The 15,622-nt window shown below is 44.2% G+C and overlaps 1 protein-coding gene across 1 annotated transcript in view; it reads left to right on the top strand.

Annotated features, from left to right (window-relative positions):
* The window catches only part of GTPBP4 (GTP binding protein 4), an 869,480-nt gene that overhangs the window by 464,758 nt on the left and 389,100 nt on the right, over nt 1-15,622 (top strand). The gene's annotated exons all lie outside the window — the stretch shown is intronic.

Genomic DNA, 15,622 nt, shown 5'->3' with positions numbered 1-15,622 from the left:
TATCAAACCTCCCAGAAAGCCACCAGTTCCTGCATGGCACCTCAATTACGTCTTGGAAAAATTAACTCTTCCTCCTTTTGAACCGGCAGCATCTTCAGAAATGCAATTTCTCTCCTGGAAAACGGTCTTCCTGTTGGCAGTTACCTCAGCAAGAAGAGTCTCAGAGAAACAGGCCCTCATGGCAGTACCTCCCTTTCTCATTTTTCATCAGGACAGAGTTTCTCTACGGACCAATCCTTCATTCATGCCAAATGTGATATCCAGAGTGTCTCTAAATCAAGCAATCCACCTACCTACTTTCTTTCCCAATCCTCAAAATAAAGGGGAAAAGCTACTGCATACTTTGGACATACACAAACAATTACGCTACTACTTGGACAGAACAAAGACCACCAGGAAGTCTGACCAACTATTTGTAGCCTATGCTGCTGGAGTGCAAGGAAAAGCAGTCTCCAAACAAACAATTTCAAAATGGATTGGACACTGCATCAGATTCTGTTACTCTTTCCATGGAAAAGGTGTGCCAGCCAATATTAGGCCACACTCCATCAGAGCTATAGCCACATCTACAGCCTTTCTAAGAGGAGTGGCTACAAAGGACATTCTAGAGGCTGCTACATGGAGCTCCGTGCATACATTTACCAAACACTACAACCTGCCATTATACTCCAGATCCCGAGCAGGCTTTGCTTCGGCAGTCCTGCAGGGCCTTTTAGCTACACCATTCCTTGCTTAGATCCTACCACCCCCAGCTTGGCTATGGTATTCAACCCATATGTCAGGACTGCAGTTGTATTCTTGAAGGACATAGTACAGTTTTGTACCTACCATAAATGTAGATGTCCGATAGATATGCAACTGCAGTCAGTTACCTCCCTCCTACCCCTCTGCTTTTTTCCTTGGGTCCATTCCCCCCTTTCCTATATTAGCTGGGGATATCTGTTATGGTGTATCTGTTTATTACCGTTGTGCATGTCTGGAATTTTTGCTTATCCATTCACAAAATTTAGCCTTCCTTGGAGGGCACCTGGCATCTGGGGCAAGAAACACTGAAGAAGATGGCGTCGGCGGATGCCTTTATACGCCAGCCGCTCTGACGTCGGGGAGGAGGCGACATCAGTCGACGCCGGACCCAGACTTTGGAATCCGACCGACCGAAGGGCTGCCTGAGGCAGGACAACCCATATGTCAGGACTGCAGTTGCATATCTATCGGACATCTACATTTATGGTAGGTACAAAACTGTACTTTCTGCCTCCAGGCCAGACAGATTCCAATCCATGACAAATCACTTGTTCAGTGCTGTCAATCTGCTGTTTTTGGTCTGCTCCAGAGCTACTGCATTTAAGTATCCTGGTGCAGAAACTTGTGTCTGTCCTAATTTTGATTGAATTGTTTTGTATTGCATGAACTTGAGGTCTGACGACCATTATGTTTTGGGGTTATGTCTGCTAAGGGAAAAAAAAGTAACAAGTGTACATGGCACAAGCAGATCCATTAAAAAGATTACCATGCACAGTGCAAGATGTCCTTCATGGATGCATCTGCAGTCATAACAAATGGGTTGTCCTGTCGTCAGGCAGCCCTTCAGTCGGCCGGATTCCAAAGTCTGGGTCTGGCTTCGGCTGATGTCGCACTTCACCCGACGTCATCTCTGCTGGTCTTCGGGTTTAAAGGCATCGGCCGACGCCATTTTCTTCAGTCTTTCTTGCCGCGTGGCGCCCGAAGCAGAAGCTGTTTGCAAGTGCTGGTCGGTCAGATCCAGAGATTCCTACTACCGAATACTACTTCGAAGACTTCTAAAAAGCTAAGTACCCCGTTGGGGACCTTTTCTTGCCTCAGCCGATGTCAGAAAAAGTAAACAATTGTTTAACTTGTGGGAAACAAATACCTCATAAGGATTTCCACTCTTACTGCCTACCTTGTTTAGGCCCAGACCACGACGTTGCTGCCTGTTTAGCTTGTTCTTCCTTCAACCGACGAACGCTTAGGCGTCGGTCGGAGTTTGCTGAACAGTTTTTCGGCTCAGATTTTGCGTACATTATGCCGTCGGAGCATCCGACTACCCAAATAATTAAAAAACGCAAAGAAAAGGACCGACACTCGCGGTCCGCGGTTTCGGCGAAACCACGGATAAGCCAACCGTGAGTGTCTCGGTTCCGGCCGAAACCGAGAAAACCTGTCAATCCTCAGCCGAATCCATGATTTCTACCGAGGCTCCTGCTACTTTAGCTGAATCGGCCTCTGAAACTTTGCCTACTACTGTGGCCTCCACTGATTTATCTGACACCATCCCTTTGGATGTTTCCACCCCAGCACGTGGTGCGGCTAGGCCTCCTGCAGCCATGTCTATCAAGGCCTTTGCCAGGGCCAAAGCAGCCAAAACTGCTAAAACAGTTCCTGCTAAGGCCCCCTCACACAGACACCCCTCTAGCTCTCAAATGCTTACTCTGGCAGAGGATTTGATTTCCTTAATTAGGGGATCCCAATCACACCCAGACAGGGCCTCTCAGCCTCCAGAAAAGAGACCTAGGACAGAACCACCCCAGCAGGAGTGCTCTGATGATTCTTCGGAGGACTCAGACACTACAGACCAGCCAGAGGCTCCTTTGTCCACTTATGAAGACTCCGATGCTGATGAATCCATTCCATCGGCCTCACCTCCAGAAGAATTCTCTTTTGGGGAAACCTTACATGCCATGAGAGAGCAATTCCAATGGCAAGAACAGGATTTCTCAGACTCAAGAAAAAGGCTTAGAACTTTTCTGCACTTACCACAACATAGGCCCTTAGCTATACCTCCAGTTTTGCCTGTTGTGGATGATGCATTTAATGATGTTTGCACTGCACCTGATTCTTTACCACCAGCCCCTGCCAAACCTGACAGATTTTACAGGGTACCCAACACTCACCACCACCTTTTCAGGGCCCCACTTGCAGATCCTGAGACTATATCCCAGGGGCCTAAGGCAGTAGCTTCTACCTCTACAAAAAACCCTCTCCCTTCTGAAAGGGAAGCCAGGTCTTTAGACAGATGGGGCAAAAAAGTCTACACCTCTGCCACTCTCTCAGCTAGAGCTTTAAACTGTCAGTTTCACATGATCCAATACCAAGAGTTTATGCTTGATCAGTTGTCTAAGAAAGTTTCTTCTGAAGAACCCTTAGATAAGAAATATGTTTTAGAAATGGTGAATAACATACAGCAGGTTAGTAACCATTCTTTGAAATGTGGCTATGATGCACTGGAGGCTTCATTTAGATCAGCCATGACTGGCACAGTGATAAGAAGGCATGCATGGCTGAAAGAGCAGGCCCTGCCGGATCAGGTAAAAGCAAAGCTGTTAGATGCTCCTATGGATAAGGACAGTCTATTTGGTACCTCTGCTCAACAAGTAATGAAGAAAATGGAAGAGAAGGCAAAATCTGTACAAACAGTTAAGGATTTCTTACAGGTTCAGTTCCCTCGGTTTAGCAGAAATTGGCCTGCCAAAAATTGGTCCTTTCCAGATTCATCAAAGACCCAAAGAGGCAGGTATAGACGCTCTAGAGGCAGAAACTAATCCAGAGGAAGTGCCTACAGAGGAAGACAGTGGCAAGGTAATAACCAGCGAGGCACTGCCACAACCACTGCCACTGCAACAGGACAATCACAGTGACTTGGCCCTGACACCACCTACCAGAGAGCAATTAGCAGCACCTTTAGGCGGAAAGTTAGCCTTATTTTCACAAAACTGGCACCATATCACAAAAGACAAGTGGATTTTAAAAACCATAGACCAAGGCTACAGGTTCCACTTCCACACCTTACCAGTAAAAAGAGGAATGCCAAACTGACCTCCAACTCAAAGAACAGAAGCTCAAAACCAGGTAACTCAGCTAACCAACATGAGAGCTGTGGAGAGGGTGCCAGTAAATCAACAGGGCAAAGGATTTTACTCCAGACTCTTTCTAGTCCCAAGAAAAGAAAAAACTTGGAGACCCATTCTCGATCTGTCCGTCTTAAACACATACATCATCGTTCCAAAATTCAAAATGCTGACCTTACAGCAACTTCTTCCCATGCTGGGCAAGGAGTGTTGGCTGGTGACTCTAGATCTCAAGGAGGCATACCTGCACGTCCCCATACGACCAATTTGCAGAAGATACCTCAGATTCCTTGCAGGATCAGAGCATTATCAATTCTCAGCATTGCCCTTTGGCTTATCCACTGCGCCCAGAGTATTCACAAAATGCCTGGCATCAGTAATCGCTCATTGCAGGCTACAGGGAATCCAAATCTATCCATACCTGGACGACTGCCTGCTACAAGCGGACAACAAAGACAAGCTGACAACAGATTTACAAAGGGTCATTTGCTTGCTACAAGCCCTGGGATACACAGTCAACTTAAAAAAGTCAAGGCTGATTCCATCCCAGACAAGAACCTTCTTGGGTGCAGAATTGGACACAGTAAAACAAATGGCATTCCTGACTGCAGAAAAACAAGAACAACTACCTCTCTACTTCTTGGCATTAACAAAGCAGAACAAAGTAACAGCAAGAAAGGTGCTGCAGGCTTTGGGATTCATGGCATCATGCATAATCTTGATTCCTCATGCCAGACTGCATATGAGAAAGCTACAGTGGTACCTAAAAAACTTATGGTCTCAACACAGGCACAGCTTAGAAACCGAGATCCCACTAATCCCATGCCTGAAACAAGAATTCCTATGGTGGGCCCAAGCATGCCAGGAAAACCTAGGCTTGCCCTTCCACAAAGGTCAAGCGAACCAGACCATCACAACGGACGCCTCAGACCTAGGCTGGGGGGCACACATGTTGGACAAATGCATACAAGGATTGTGGACCCCAGACCAGCTGCACCTGCACATAAACCAAAAAGAAATGCTGGCAGTACAACTAGCAATCCAGAAATTCAAACCTTTCCTCAAGGAAGGCCATTTATTGATAAGGACAGACAACACCACAGTCATGTGGTACATCAACAAGCAAGGGGGCACGCATTCTTACCCCTATGCAGAATGACTCTGGACCTTTGGAACATGGCTCTGAGCTACAACATCCAGTTACAGGCAACCTTCGTGCCAGGAAAGAAAATACCCTAGCAGATATGTTAAGCAGAACCACCTCGGATGCTCACGAATGGATGCTGCACCGGACATCTTGAGACCATCACAAGAAAATGGGGAATGCCACAAATAGACCTGTTTGCATCCCCACTCAACCACCAGCTCAGAAAATTCTGCACAAGGGCGTTTCACCCTCTTGCATGGAAGGTGGACTCCCTTTCCTTCAGTTGGAAAGGTCTGACAGCATATGCATTCCTACCTCTTCCTTTGATGCACAAGGTACTACTGAAAATCAAAGAGGAACAACCAAGGATAATTCTGATAGCTCGAATTGGCCAAGACAACACTGGTATCCCCTGCTGAGGAGCATGTCTCAGGGGATAATGTGGTCAATCCCCCTGATGCCTTTGATGTTAACTCAGAACAACTACAACATCCTGCATCCAAACCTAAAGACCTTACAACTGACTGCCTGGAACATCACTTAAGAGCAACTAACCCAGACCTATCCCAAAGGGTTAAAGACATTATACTGGAAGCCCGCAGACCTTCAACAAGAAGGAACTATGCAGGAAAATGGAAAAGGTTTGCCACTTGGAGTGCGGAAAGAGGAAAAGAGGTGTCAAACATAGACATTGCTAACATCCTGGAGTACTTGGCAGAGCTTCTACACAGGCCTGTCCTATTCCTCCATCAAGATACATGCTTCAGCTATTTCTGCAGAATACAGTTCTGATCCACCTGTCTTCGCACCCTCTACTTAGGCAATTCCTCAGAGGAATCAAGAATGTAAAACCTCCTAGGAAACCACCACTACCAGCATGGGACTTAAATTTTGTACTAGAAAAATTGACACTCCCTCCATTTGAACCAGCAGGAACAGTGGATCTGCAACACCTATCATGGAAAACTGCTTTCCTTCTGGCAATTACTTCAGCAAGAAGGGTTTCAGAACTCCAGGCCTTAATGGCAGTACAACCCTTCCTGATCTTCCATCAAGATAGTCTCCATGAGAACTAATCCTACATTTATGCCAAAGGTGGTATCCAGAGTGTCCTTAAACCAGGCAATCCACCTACCCACCTTCTTTCCCAACCCACAGAACAGGGGGGAAAGGCTACTGCATACTTTGGATGTACATAGACAGTTACGCTACTACCTGGACAGAACCAAAGGTAACAGAAAAACTGACCAGCTGTTAGTGGCCTATGCACCAGGAAGGGAAGGAAAAGCAATTTCCAAACAGACAATCTCCAAATGGATAGGAAATTGCATCAGATTCTGCTACTCCTACCATGGAAAACCAATGCCACAGAACATAAGACCTCATTCAACAAGAGCTACAGCCACTACCACAGCTTTCTTACGAGGAGTGGCAACCAAGGACATTATTGAGGCGGCTACTTGGACCTCCGTGCATACATTTGCCAAGCATTACAATTTACCTCTATATTCTAGATCCCGAGCAGGGTTTGCCACTGCTGTACTGCAAGGGATCCTATCTACACCATAATTTTTGCTTCCTCCACCCCTAGTTTAGCTATGGTATTCTACCCATTTGTTATGACTGCAGATGCATCCATGAAGGACATAGTACAGTTTTGTACCTACCATAAATGTAGATGTCCGAACTGGATAGCATCTGCAGTCAGGATTACCCACCCTCCTTCCCCTCTGTGGTACTCCTAGGTATTTACACTCCTAATAGCTAGCTGGGGGGGAGTCTCTTATGGTGTATTTGTTTGTATATATGTACATATATGCCTATTTTTTGTATTTGCCTTCTACCTTGTCTGCATACATTGGCATTTATCCAAATTTAGCCTTCCAAGAGGGCAACTGGCATCTGGGGCAAGAAACACTGAAGAAAATGGCGTCGGCCGATGCCTTTATACCCGAAGACCAGCAGAGATGACGTCGGGTGAAGTGCGACATCAGCCGAAGCCAGACCCAGACTTTGGAATCCGGCCGACTGAAGGGCTGCCTGACGACAGGACAACCCATTTGTTATGACTGCAGATGCTATCCAGTTCGGACATCTACATTTATGGTAGGTACAAAACTGTACTTTCCTTCTGGTGCTTCTTGATGTCCGTAATTTTAACTTCTGCAAGACTGCAGTTGTATGATTCATAAAAGAATGGGAGTGTTTCCTTCAAGGCAGTCTAGAAAAATGAAAGAAATGAAGGCCTTGACCTGTGTCACCAACATGTCATCTGCCAGTTCATCAACAGTCATGGGTGTGGCCCCCATACCTGCTCCCCCAAGAAAATGAAAGAATCCTCTTAGGAAGGAGGAACGTGACTGTGTGAACTCAGCACTGGGTCCCAATATCTCAGTACAACTTCAGAATGTGGAGCTTGGTCGGGCATCTTCAAAGCTGTGGCCCACATGCTGGAATTATCTTGATGCATCTGGCATTGAGTCTTTGGAGGCTGACATGTCTTTATATCAAGGCATATTTTTCTGTGCCGAAGGCCTTCACAAGGAAGTAGGCCTGGACACCCATTTGCTGACATCCAAATTTGATGCATGTTTTACTACCTTTAAAGGAGAGGATGGCACCCCACGGTACTTAAGATATCTGTGGCAGGAAGGTAGTTGTTTGGGTCACCCATCTGTGCACTCAGTCCTTCCAGCCAACAACCCAAACACAGGATATCCACCTATCTTAGCTCCTTGCAGTTACCTGGGCTTCAGGTATCAGGTGGACACTGAGTGTTCCCCTTTCCAGGCTGTCTGCCAGGAATGTTTTTTTCTCTGGCTCGTGGGTTCTGATACTTTTTGCAGAACCTGCAGCCATCTGTGGACCAGCCATCAAGGTTTGGAGTCATCTCTTTCAAGACAAAAATGGATGAGTCTCCAGAGAGAGACTTGAACTTTTCAGATAGAGAGGGGAAAGACATGCCTGACACTTCTCCGATACCTTTTTCTTTAGGGTGGGACATAAAAATTGAAGACATGATGTCCTGACTGAGATAACTGTTGTAGTATTCTTAAATTTGTGTTTTCATCCACTGACATCCAGCGGGAGTATCAAAGTTTACCTTCCCAAGGACGTATGTCCAACGTGTGACCTCCGCTCATATGCATCAGGGGTATATAGGCAGGCATTCGCAGAAGAACCCCATACTTTCTAGCTGCCAGCCCCAAAAGTAGGTTGTGCATCTGTCAGACTGGTCTTCATTGGGTCGTTTTTACCATTGCTTCACTTTTTCATGTTTCAGATAAGTGTCCCATTGGTGAACCTTCTCCCCCTCCCCCAAGTGTTTTGATTGTGTAGATCACTTTTGTTCTTTTTCACCTAAATGGGGTAAGTATGAGTGAGGTAGGCATGTTCTGTGGAAGGACATGCGCAGTAAGTATCTTTTTTGTGTAGACCTGAAACTCAACTACAAAACCTGCTCCATCTGCCATTTGTTTTTTCCTAAAACTCTTAGGTTGAGGTTTTCTTCCTTTAACACGTTCCTCGAAACTCACTGTCTTAAAACACCTGGGCCAAGCCAAAACAGCAGAGTCCTCAGCATCTGACGTCATGGTTCTGGGAGAAACTCAGAAGACCCCCAAGGATGACTGGCAGCCTTGCATGTCTTGATTACCCCACACATACACACACCCCATTGGGGTTGCTATCTGTCCATCAATCTGTGAATAAGGTCGTGTTAGATCCACAATCTGCAGATTCTAAGCAGCAAATGCAGAATTTACCCTCTCAAGCTACTCAGATTGCCAGGCATAGCATCAAAGGCAGTTATGATGTTCTGGATGCCTTTTCCAGGGCTACAAGCACAGGTGGTTATCAGACGTTATACTTGGTTGTGCAGCCCACCAATCCCTAAGACTTAGTCTAAAATCCTACATTCTTCCCTAAACATAGACCTCCTGTTTTGCCCAGAAGCTGCAAAATTCTTCAAAGCCGTACAAGAGCAAGGTAGGACTGTGAAGAACTGCAGGAAAATTTTAACAAACCGTCCACCTGAATGTTCAGTCTTCAGCAACTTTATTGCTGTTTATAATTGTAGAAACTAAGTGCTTTTGTCCCCATATATACTTCTGGAGATTTCCACAGAGTTAAAATCATGCTGCCATTATAGCCTGTTGTGTTTAAACGCACCTGTCAGTAAAATCACCTAATTAAGTCATATAAACACATTTAAAGTAACATCTTAATCCGTATATATTCCATACTGCATCCTAGATTCCTAGTCCATTCAGTAAAAATTGCACTAAATAAATGTTATAAACATTTTAAAGTAAACATATTAAAGATAAGAAAATACATTAATAATATGTGCATAATAAGTCACCTAATAAGAATACTACCACAGCGTAAAATTCTTACAACACAGTGGCTCTATTTCAAATTAGTGGAAATGGAAATAAAATCATTTATCACTGGTTTTACACCTGCATTTAACTTCTGGCCAACAGTGTTTCAGAATCACTACTCCTCTCCTTGTGGCATAAAAGTAGTACTGCAGTATAAAATTATTACAAAATAGTGGCTCTGTTTTTCAAGAAGCTAGAAATTCAAATAAAATCATTTATCCCAGGTTTTACACTGACACTTGACCTCCACTGCCAAGCCAATTTGTTAAGCTTCAACAATGTTACAAAGTCACCCCCCCCCATTCTGGTTAACCTTATCTGTAATGAAAAAAAAAGTTTGTTAAATGTACAACTAGCTGCATGCTTAGTCAAGGCAGTTACAAACTTTTTCCTTCTAGTATCATATATATGTATGCTCTTTTATTCTGTCTATAAATAAAAATCTATAAATAGAGGAATTTCCCATAACAGTTTTTTAGTAAAGGTAGAAATATTAAAAAATGTTTGGAAAGTGTCCCCCAAACTGGATTGTCATCAGTAGAAGGTAAAAGGCTGAATAAGTATCGTAAGTGCAAATATTGCAGATTTGTAAATGATGGATTTTATGTATGTGTTACACTTTATGAGAAAACTGTAGTATGTCCAGTGGATATAATTGTGAAACAATCGGGGTAGTATATTTGGCAACTTGCAACTTCTGTCCTCCCATGTTAAAAGACAGACTAAAAGAACGTGTGTGTGTGTGTCTGTGTGTGTGTTTCTGTGTGTGTGTGTATATGTATATATATATATATATATATATATATATATATATATATATATATATATGTATGTATGTATATGTATATATTTGTCGCCTCACAGTAAGAAGTTGTCTTGTTCGATTCTCAGCTAGAGCGTCTTCTGCGTGGATACATGCGTGAATGGGCGTACCTTCGATGAAGGTTGTGCGTCAGGGCTGGCAACTCGGCATGTAAAAACCCAAACAGCCGGGCATACTTATGCGAAAGTGCTTTTCACCGAGGAAGCACTTTCGCATAAGTATGCCTGTTGCCGAGGCTGTACTACGCTGCGGGTAAGGGAAATTTCCCTTTTCCCCACTGTAGTGCGGTCTCGGAGGGAGAATATTAAAGTAGGGGGGCACAGCCCCATGGGGGTGCAGGGAAGCCCCTGCTAAAATGTAAATGTAGTGTTTTATTTTTATTTTTTTTTGTAACACGCTTTAACGAAAGCGTTTTTTCGATAAAAGCGCTTTCGTTAGTGTGTTCGGTTATTATGGATTCGGACGTTTGCTCACTTGAGCAAACATCCTAGATTCATATATATATATATATATATATATATCTACACGGATTCACTTTATACTCTCGAAATACTGAAATATCGAATTTCAGTATTTTGAGAACATAAAGCCGAAACACCAAAAAAAACAAAACCGTGACCGTTAAAGCACACACACAAACACAACTACACCTACCTCTGCACAACACAAACACACACACACTTATTATAAGCCACCCACCCCCCTACTTATATATATTAACTCCGAGGTCGCACTAAACAACAACACACACAAAACCCACCAGCATACATTCCACACCCCCCTCGCACAAACACACATCACACAGATACAAACACCACCACTCTCAACACTGACACACACACACTCACCTATGTGCCCTAACCCACACCTAACACTCCCCAACACTCTCACAAACCCCCCCCCAAAACCCTTAAAAATACCACACTTACCTAATGCGCCGTCAGTACCACGGGTTTGACATTTCCAGGTTCGATATTTTGCAGTTTCGCACATCTGCAGATTCGACACTTTGGTCTCGAGTTACAGAAATTCGACATTTTCTTATTTCGAGATTCCATAGTGTTTCCATATGTACACACATGTACATATCTAATACATACACGTGTGTGTGTGTATGTGTATGTATGTATGTGTATGTATATATATATATATATATATATATATATATATGTGTGTGTGTGTGTGTGTGTGTGTGTATAGATAGATAGATAGATAGATATTAGAAGGAAAAGTTTACAAATGCCCTGAGTAAACACGTAGCTATCTGTTGTATATTTAACAAATTTATTTTTTTTTTGTAGGTGAAGTTAACTAGAGCGAGAGGGGAGGTAATTTTTAAACACTGTTGGAGCTTAAGGAACTGGCTTGGCAGTTGAGGTTAAAGGCAAGTGTAAAACCAGGGATTAATGTTATTATTTTAACTTCCAGTGTCTTGAAATGTAGAGCCACCATTTTCTAAGAATTTTACATTACAGTACTACTTTTATACCACAACAAGAGTGGTAGAGATTTATAAACTCTGGGCAGTAGAAGTTAAATGCCAGTGTAAAACCAGGGATAAATGATTTTATTTTAATTTTCAGTGTCTTGAAGTACAGAGCCACTATTTTGTAAGAATTCTACATTGTGGTAGTATTAGGTTCATAGGTTTATACTAGGCTATCTTCCCTAAGGCATTTATAAGCCTAGCCCAAATTATTGTGGCTTACGCCACCCCTTATATGAAAAAATACTGTGCCCATTAGTTTGTTGTGCCTCTGTCCAGCAGTGACACAGAGATGATTCCCGGGGTAAACCTACGATCTCCCATCCACAGGTCTAGATTTCTCTTGAACAGAGTCAGCGAGGTGCTCTGCCTCACATGGACCGGGATTTTATTCCACAGCATAGGGAGTCTCTGAGTGATAAATCTATCCCTCCAGCACGTCCTATTTATATCCGTGCTAAGGTTTAAGTCGCTTGCTCTAGTGGTTTTGGTGGATTTGGATTTTTGAGGTGGAGCATGTCCATTAATTCGGGTTGGACATGGCCTTGTATGTCAGGCACATGTCACCTCTGAGCAGGCGGTATGCGACTGAATAGAGCTGGAGTTTCTTCAATCTGGCAGCATATGACAGATTTTGGAGTCCCATTATCCTTTTGGTGAGGAACTTTTGGGGTCTCTCCAATTGCTGCAGATGTCGGGTGAGATGCATCCCGAATGGGGCATTGTACTCGATCATTGGTCTGATAAGTGAAGAGTACAGGGAACAATGACCTCACTAGCTCTGGATGTGAATCCCTTCATGATCAGGTGGGCAATGTAGAAGGTCTTTCTAACCACTTTAGCAATGTGAGTGTCAATAGAAAGGCCACTGTCAACCTGGGTCCCCAGGTCCCTGATAACCTCATCTGTACTTAGTGCATTGCCACCTATATGGTAGCTTGGGGTTACCTTGTTTTCCCGAAGGGTATGACTATACATTTTTGGCGTTTAACTTCAGGCCATGGCTCTGGCACCAGCTATCTGTTTCCGTGAGTCCCTTCTGAAGGATATCCGTGTCCGATGCACTTTCCACTATGGCCCAGTTTGCAGTCGTCTGCAAACTTTGTCAGCCAAAGTCCTCCCATGTTGGCCTGTACTTCTGAGAAGTAGATGCCAAACAATAGGGGCCAAGGACCGAGCCCTGTGGGACACCACTTGTGACCGGCTTGGAGTCTGACACAGCGCCAGCAACTCTAACCCTGTGGGTTCTGTCCTTAAGCCAGTTTGCAACCCATCTTGTGACATATGGGTTTACATTTAAGCTGGTAAGTTTTTCTACAATACCGAGTGGGGTATTGTGTAAAGCCTTTGCAAGGTCAAGGTAGGCTGTATGGACTGCCTTTCCTCATCAATGGCCTTGGTGACTGTTTCAAGAAGTCGACCAAGTTCAAAAGGCATGATCTTCCCTTGACAAAGCCAAACTGGGTCGGGTCCAATGTCTGCAAGTCCCCTATATCTTTGTTTATGAGCTCCATTATGATCCTCTCCATAGCTTTGCAGACTAGACTTGTTAAGCTTATGGGGCGGTAATTACCAGGGTCCGAGGCCGCCTTTGTGGAGTGGGACCACAGTTGCCGTCGCCACTCCTTGGGCACGTATCCTGTGGTAAGGCTGTGATTAAACAGCTGCCTTATGTGCGGTTTAATTCCTCATTTAGCTCGTGTAGCACACAGCCGGGGACACCATCCGGTCCCATTGATGCTGTGTTTTTAGCTTTAGAGAGAGCAGCTTTCACCTGCGCATTTGAGATGTCCGGGAGGCTACACTCGGCTGGGATAGTTATCTCTCCTTTAGGGGAGAGGGTGAAGTTTGCACTGAACCTGGCTGCCAGTATGTTGGCAATGTCTGTGGGTTCAGTGATTTTTGTATCATTTTGGACTAATTCTGAGCATATCTGGGAGTTTCCACCCAGGTTCCTAACATAGCTGAAAAAGGCCTTATGATTGTCCTTTGAATCCATGGCAATTTTTCTCTCAATATTGGCCTTAGTTGATTTTATGAGTGCTCGTATTTTTTACTAATAATGATCAGGGGTGACTTCCCTTTTATGGATTTTGTTCTATCATGTAATAGCTTTCTCCTCTTATTGTAAAGTTTGTTAATGGCTGGGGTCCACCAGACTGGACGTTTGCCCTTTGTGGAAAGAGTCTTGGTTTTATTTGGGATTGCCTGATCCATGCAGTCCTGGAGGTGTTCATAGAAGGCATTTGTAAGGGCTTCCGCAGCTTGGGTTGTGGTTTCCTCTGGCTCAGGGGCCTTGAAGGATACCACACCAGTCTTGAGTAGTGTGAAGTTTGCTTTAGAAGTTCTTCACTATGGTCTTTTGCTTGGGGTGGGGGGATGTGGATTTCCAGTGAGATTAGTTTATGATCAGATCTCACCAATGAGGATATACTTCGGTGTGGAGCATTTTGTCCCCATGTTTGTGACAATGAGATCTAGTATATTTTCTCCTCTGTGGGAACAGTGACTAGCTGTTCCATGGCATTTGAATTTATGAACTCCAGGAACCGTTGGGCTAGAAAGTTAGGGCTTGAGTAATGTTCCCAGTCTATATTCGGGTAGTTGAAGTCACCCAATATGATGGTGTTTGGAGATACATTTATACCCTCCAGTGTCTTCAGGAAGGCTGTGTGGGGTTCCTGAGTTTGAGAGGGTGGCCTGTAGCATGCTACAATTTGTAGAGCAGTTTTGCCTATGGTTAGTTGCACCTGGATGGTTTCCAAGCTTATGCGTTGCCACCAACCTGGAGGTGTGAGTATCCTTTATGAATATGGATACACCCCTCCTTTTGTGGTGTGGTCCGGGTTTTGGGGCCGGACGCACGATATGAGGTAAAACCTAATAGTGCCGGGTGCTCTCAGGAGCCTTGAACCAGGTTTCAGTTACAGCACAGACATCGATGTTCTCCATACTGAGAAGGGCCTCGAGTGCGTGCATTTTGAGATTTAGACTTCTGGCATTGAGCAGCATTACCCTCAGTTTCTTCCCATTTTTGTTTTCTAGGGTGGTAGGTTTAGAATTTGAGCCTTGCCTAAAAAGGCACTATGGGGTGGCAAGAGCCTTAGCCAATATCCGGAATCCCAGGGTGACAGGTGCAAGCCGTCCCTTGAAGCAGCGTGGCTTGTCAAGCATGTCATCCCAGGCAGACAGACACTGGATCCCCTTTGAATGACACCAGACATTAAGCCAATTGTTAAAGCTGATCATCTTGTCTCTATATTGTGGCATCATTCTTGGTGAAGGAAGGATACTGCTCAGGGTTAGGGTCATACCTGCCTGGGTTACATAATCAGAGAGCTCCTCTATGTCTCTTTTCATGTAGTCCAGGGAGGCACGTCTCAGGTCGTTCACACCAGCATGGACAATGACTGTGTCATATTTGTACTTGCCGTGGAGTGACCCGAGTGCTTGTGTTATGTGGCGGATTCTAGTATTCTTGTAAAGCGATATGTTATGCACATATTATTAATGTATTTTCTTATTTTTAATATGTTTATTTTAACATGTTATGTATTTATTTTAGTGCATTTTATTGAAGCGAAGAAGATGCAGTATAGAATATATTGGAATTAATATGTTGTTTTAAATGTGTTTATATGAATTAAGTAGGCCATTTTACTGAGAGATGTATTTAGATATGAGAGGCCATAATGGCAGCATGATTTGAACTCTGAAGAAGTCTCCAGAAGTACATATAGGGATGAAAGTTCTTAGTTTGTGCAGTTATAGTTTCATAGGCTCATAGGTGTGTACTAGGCTAATGGCCCTGGGACCTTTACAAGCCTAGCCATAGGATTATCCTGGCATTGTGCTACCCGACCTTAGTTCCCAGTGCCTTTGTAGAGTAGAGGCACTGGAGTTATCCCCGGGGTG

Source organism: Protopterus annectens, chromosome 3.part0 (assembly GCF_019279795.1).
Source record: "Protopterus annectens isolate FY-2018-M chromosome 3.part0, PAN1.0, whole genome shotgun sequence".
NCBI classification, from domain to species: Eukaryota; Metazoa; Chordata; order Ceratodontiformes; family Protopteridae; genus Protopterus; species Protopterus annectens.
This window is presented reverse-complemented; position numbering and strand designations above follow the sequence as displayed.